Below are 6,000 nucleotides of genomic sequence, written 5' to 3'. Positions count from 1 at the left end.
AAACCTTGCTTTAATGGTTAGAGACTTGTTAAGCATCCCAATTACTACAATTGCATCTGAATCAACATTGAACATTGATTCCAAGATTCTTAATAAGTATAGAAATTATCTATTGTCAACAAGTGTTGAGGCAATTATTTGTACTTCCAATTGGAAGCATGGTTTTTGTGATGGTAAATTGTATACTACTGTCGCAACCGAAATCACGGCGAGACAGCGAAAATAATTCAGAAGATACAGAGGAGTCGCCACCATACTTTATTATGGAAAAATATAGAAAAACCTTAAAAAGAACAGTCTTCGAAACCAGGGTTCGGGAGTCGGTTACATATGGTGTAAGACCCGAGAAATTTGAATAATTAATTAAATAATTATTTAATATATGCGGGTAGTATGAGCCTTTAAGACATTTAATGTGGATTGCTATCATGTGGAAAAGTACTAGCTCAATTGGTGAGAGTACTTTGATTGTGTGAGAGGACTTGGGTTCGAGTCCTAAGTATGCCAATTGTGTGTTATTTATTTGTTTTTATTTTTTTAAATATATGTTGAGCATGATTATGAAATGATATAATAATTTAATTATATTAGTCATCATGAAACATGAATTGGTTAAATGGTTGAACATTGATTTGGCATTTGTATGGTTATGGGTTCAAGCCTTGGAGTGAAGCTTTGAAGCTGAATTGGGAGAGAAAGCCAAAGGGAGATCATTGAGGATCAAGAGAGATTTCATAACAACTCCAAAATTAAGCCAAGGGAACCAGGTTAGGGGAGCTGAACCACGTCCTATATGAGTTTTTATGTGTAATTGTATGATTATAGAATGTGTATGTTTGGTTTTTGTTAAAATTGCATTGAAATCTGAATTTCTGGACTTTTTCTCCAGAAATCGTTTGTGATGAACACCCGTCAGGCGACGTGAACCTGTTCATTTGATTTTGATATTTTTACGTGTGCTTGAGTGATTCTAATTGAGGAAATGGGAAGTCGTTATTGGTTCTGAGTGTTTGGGCATCATACATAATTGAATTACATGTGAGTGATGGTCAAATTGGACGAAAATTGAATTAATATTATTTGGGGTTGAGATTGTTATTGTGACACTAAGTTAAACGAAATAATGTAAGGGGTTTTCGTAGTGGGAGCCATAGGAATGAACCATGATCTTAAACCTGTGAGTGTAGCCTTTGAATCGAAAAATCAATGGAAAACAGAGTAGTTGGGGATTGGTTAAAGCTCGCAGGTGCAGAGAAGAAGGTTAGGGTTCCTGGAATAGCAGGAACCGCCTGACGGCACATTGGTTACCGCCAGGCGCCATATAAGAGATGTGAGGGGTGCTCTTGTTCACAAAAAACGCTGTTTTTTTCGTACTTTTCACGCAACAGGGACCGCCCAACAGTAGTACAGTCCCGCCAGGCGCCACATCCTCACTTTTGGGCGCTAGGCGTCACCATTTTTCTCGTTTGCGTAGTTTTCGTAAAACTGCATTTTCCGGTTCGTTAACCGTCCGATATAGGTGAAATTTTGACAGGTGGTCCATAACATGTGGTTCTTTACTTTGAACGATGGAGATTGGATTTGGATCTTAGTAGCTAGAGATATACATTTCTTAATATTGCTTATTTTGGAGTGTGTAAAATACATGAACAAGCTCTGGATAAGTTCAAGTAACTTCTAACGAAGCATGATTGGGTTATGTGGTAAGTCTCTATCAATTTGGATATTCCTTTGGATTAGTCACATGTGGAGAATTGGTTTGGTGAAGGCATGGGTGGCAGTATTAAATTGCATTGGTGCATAAGATCATGTGCTTAAAATTGTTATAGTGTTGCTGCTTATATTTTGTTTGAGCATGCTTGGGATGGTCTATATGACTAGGGGATGAATGCACATGTGAGATGCTATAAGGCCTAGAACATTATAGATGGCAATGCTTTTCATTCGAGGTACTCTAGAATGAGAGCAAATGAGAGCAACCTGTGTGAAGTATGCTTGAACCTGAACTAAAGCCAATAATGTGCAAGTACTGGTGTAGCGACTGGCGGTACATGTCCCCCGCCAGGCAATCTGGAAGCGGTAGCGACTAGCGGTACGTGTCCCCCGCTAGGTAATCTGGAAGTGGCAGCGACTGGCGGTACGTGTCCCCCGCCAGGTAATCTGGAAGCGGCAACGCCTAGCGGTACGTGTCCCCCACCAGGCGATTTTGCTGTAGCGGATTGGTGTTATGCTTGTTATGATGTGCGTGATCTACAAGGCTTCTAGGATATCTTAAAGGTCGGCTTGCTGGTGTTCCTTGAGTTGAGCTCGGAACGTATCCCTTGAGTTGAGCTCGGGATAGGGGTTAAGCACGTGGCATTCCTCGAGTTGAGCTCGGAATGACATCCCTCGAGTTGAGCTCGGGATGGCGGATGAACACGAGGAACCCTTGAGTTGAGCTCGGGTTGGCGAGTGTTGCCGGTGTGAGTGTGTTGGTTGTGGCCAGTACGGATGGGTCCAGATAGATTGCCCTCCTCAGTAGTTGACTGACGAGTTTGGTAGTCTTGGGACGTTACGAATTATGTTCGTATATAGGAACTCCACCTGGCGTTACGGTGTATGATCCGTAGCATGGTTACCCGCACGTGCTCTATCGGTTGTGGCCGATAGGTATGGCAGCAAGACACCTTGAGGTACCCACTAGAAGATGTAGAAAACGAATAACATGGTGGTGGTCATGTGATGTGATATCAAAGGATGGAATTCCTTTGGTGTGATTGTGTGATTGGTATATTTGTGTCATATATATATATATATATATATATATATATATATATATATATATGTGTGTGTGTGTGTGTGTGTGTGTGTGTTTATTTTGTTAGCTCACCCTATTTGCTTGTGTTTGGCGATGATCGTGTACGCGGTACACGGGAGAAGATGATGTTGCAGGTGGATCTAATGAGACTTAGCAGCGGAGCGAGGAAAACTCATGGGAACAATTTTATAGAGTTTTATCATTTATGGTTTTGGAATAAAGATGTAATCTATTATGAGACTATTTTGGTATTTTATTGAATTTTGAGAAGATTTGAACTTAGAGTTATATTTATTATGAAATAAATTCTTTGAAATTCTCGCGTTTTTGGGAAATGGATTTATAATAAATGTGATTTTAGTTTCTTATTTTATATTATTTTTTAAAACCCGTAATATCCGACAGGGATGTTACATTTGGTATCAGAGCAATGGTTTTCAAAAGATTTTTGGGCCTTGGAAAGTGAGCTTGACGCGTTTCGATTGTATCTTGTGTGTTATGGTTAAGTTCTAATGCTTAACTCTATATGTCTAAGCTTAGTAACAATGTCCTTGCTGGGTTTTGTTGAGCAGGAAAGGGTTATTGTTTGTGAGTCTCAGGGTAGGCAACGCTCTTACCGGGTTTTGGTGAGCATGTAAGGGTGATACTCTTGCTGGGTTTTGATGAGCAGGCAAGAGTTGTTGCTTACGGGTCTTAATAGAAGCAGCACTCTTACTGGGTCTTGGTGAGCAGGTAAGAGTGGTACTCTTACTGGGTTTTGATGAGCAAGCAAGGGTAGTTGCTTATAAGACCTAAGGGAAGTAATGCTCTTACCGGGTTTTGGTGAGCAGGTAAGGGGTATTACTTGTCTTTCCCGATGCGTTGGTGCGCAAGGGGAGAGGTTCTTTCCAAGAAGCATTGGTGCACAGGAAAGGAACTTGTGAATTGGAAGTATTAAGAACAATTTTATAGAGTTTTATCATTTATGGTTTTGGAATAAAGATGTAATCTATTATGAGACTATTTTGGTATTTTATTGAATTTTGAGAAGATTTGAACTTAGAGTTATATTTATTATGAAATAAATTTTTTGAAATTCTCGCGTTTTTGGGAAATGGATTTATAATAAATGTGATTTTATTTTCTTATTTTATATTATTTTTTAAAACCCGTAATATCCGGCAGGGATGTTACATATGGGGAAGGTATTAGCACCCCCACAACATCCATCATAAGATGGTTCCCTTTAATTAAGCATGCAAGATAAAAGTAGATGTTTTTAAAATATTTATTGTTCCTAAAAACTCAAACAAAATAAATACATATATACAAACTAATAAAGATAAAAAACAATTTTTTTTTATTTTTTTGGTCACCACAAAGGTTGTACCTCGCTCCTACGTATTTTTATTTGGAAAATCAGGGATAATATAGTTCTTTGTAAAAAAAACAATTATTTGGATAATGAGTTAAAATTTAGAATTTTAATATTTTTAATTATCAAGGAAATCTGAGATTCAACATAATAAAAAATTTAAGTTATCAAGCAAATCCAAGACTTGACATGATATCCAAAAATCATATATAAAAAAAAGTATAATTTACAATTTTTTTAAAAAGAGGAGAATTAAAAGCTTACGAAAGAGTTTATAATGTTGTCAGACACATATCAATCATGAATTCAGCCCCAGAATTACATAACATTAGATCCCAAACACGTTTAGCAATATATTAAGTCAATCAGTACACTTGATATTGTGACAGAGTAAGGTCAGGATTCACAACCCATTAATTTTATTATGCTCATCAATACATGAATAACATTAGGAGAAAAAAAAAATAACTTACCTTTCAAGGCAACAAACTGAGAAAATCCCGACTAAGAGGATAGCAAGGTGATCTCCCTTGCGTGTGTGCTCTCATAAAAGAAGAGAAGTATCAAATTTTTTTGTGTCTTGCATTAGAGAGGTTTTGTACTTATATAGACACATTGGAATACCACTGAAATCCTAGTCTTTAATTATAATAAAATATATGAGGAAGGAATTGGTCTCGATGAAACATATTAGAGAAATTAAATCGTTGCATAATATCCAGGGTATTAATTATTAACAAAATATTGCTTGTAATTACTATAATTAAATATTTTCTAGTACATGAAGATCCTGATCAAATCATAACATATTATTCATATAATTGATTCTAATTATTACCAGGAATATTTTCTTCCAATTATTAAAATCGTATCATTCTCTAAGAAGCATTATTATCGGAAATATTTGCTACTAATAATATCTTCTTTGACTGAAAAATCAATTAGACACATCACATAAGCATAAATTCAAGATATTTATTCTAAATATTATGAAGAATATTGTTTCTAATATTATACCATTCTCTACAAAATAGAGATTATAAAATGTCATTTTCTAACACGTCATGGACTGTAAATAGCAAACTGTAGGGGTGAAAATATGTACAAAACACTTGGGCTCATGAGAAGGGTGTGATAATTAAAGACAAATTAGATTCTCCCTTCTTCTTCTTTTTTTTTCTTTTTTTTTCATGGTAGAATTAAAGTAAAAAAACCTACCCTCAATCAAGAACACATTTTTTATTTTATTCTTAGTTCTTAGTTCTTAGTTTTTTAATTTATTTTTTATTTATTTATTTTTAACAAAACAAATGCATTCACCTTGACGAAATTGAGTGTTGACAACTACAAATGTCTTCAATTCCTTTTTATTCTCATACACAATTTTTTATATCATAATTTTTTCTTCATTTTATTTTGTTTAAAGATGATGAAGACAATGACAAAGATAGAAAAGTAGAGGAGACTTGTTCCAATGTTGCCTCTAATGATCTTGAGGGCGATACAGAATGACATTTGGTATTTTGTTTCTGATTTATTGAATTGTCTTTTCATTGTAAAGCATCCTCGTTTATTAAATTGCCTTTTCATTTGGTATTTTTGTTTAATTGGTGTAATATAATAGACTTTCAATAGCTTTGAATTTGATGGAGGTTGAAATTTGGTATTTTCTAGCTTTCATATATTAAGGCATGCATAGGAAACTTGTGGATTTATTATTTGTTATTTAAGGAGTTGTTACATGGATTTATTATCACTTATATATGTTTGATCACGTGACCAGGATGTGTTTGTGTAAAAGAAGATTTTTTTTAAATGACAGGCCAGATGGGCTGAAGTTTCTAGCCCT

The sequence above is a fragment of the Vigna unguiculata genome, chromosome 11 (genome assembly GCF_037176805.1).
Source record: "Vigna unguiculata cultivar grain cowpea cultivar isolate G323 ecotype 2 chromosome 11, ASM3717680v1, whole genome shotgun sequence".
Taxonomy (NCBI): domain Eukaryota; kingdom Viridiplantae; phylum Streptophyta; class Magnoliopsida; order Fabales; family Fabaceae; genus Vigna; species Vigna unguiculata.
Note: the sequence above shows the minus strand (reverse complement) of the source record.